Source organism: Penaeus monodon, chromosome 22 (assembly GCF_015228065.2).
Source record: "Penaeus monodon isolate SGIC_2016 chromosome 22, NSTDA_Pmon_1, whole genome shotgun sequence".
NCBI classification, from domain to species: domain Eukaryota; kingdom Metazoa; phylum Arthropoda; class Malacostraca; order Decapoda; family Penaeidae; genus Penaeus; species Penaeus monodon.
Genome location: NC_051407.1, coordinates 43682363 through 43682720, shown reverse-complemented (window position 1 = coordinate 43682720; position 358 = coordinate 43682363).

The following is a 358-nucleotide window of genomic DNA, read 5'->3' as shown; positions in this document are numbered from 1 at the left end:
CGCAGTTAATATAAACATATTTGGTGTGCAAATTATCAATTATACATTTTCATTATAAAGCATATAACAAGTTTGCGCATTTTTGGCCGTAGGCTATTTGGCCGAATCGTCGTACATGCTGCGAAATCTGGGGCTGAAGGGGGTTGCGATACCCAGGTCTAGAAATTTCTTTCCTACAGGAATTCACACCAGGGTGCAAATGAAAACTATTGTCTCGAATTTCCTTAGAAAAAATATAAAAATCTCTATGCATCTCAAAAGCCAACGAAAGTTTTATCACACTATATTATATTAGAAAATTATTTATTGTACAGAACTAAACACTGCATAGCCCCAGTGTGTGCGTGCGTATGTATGT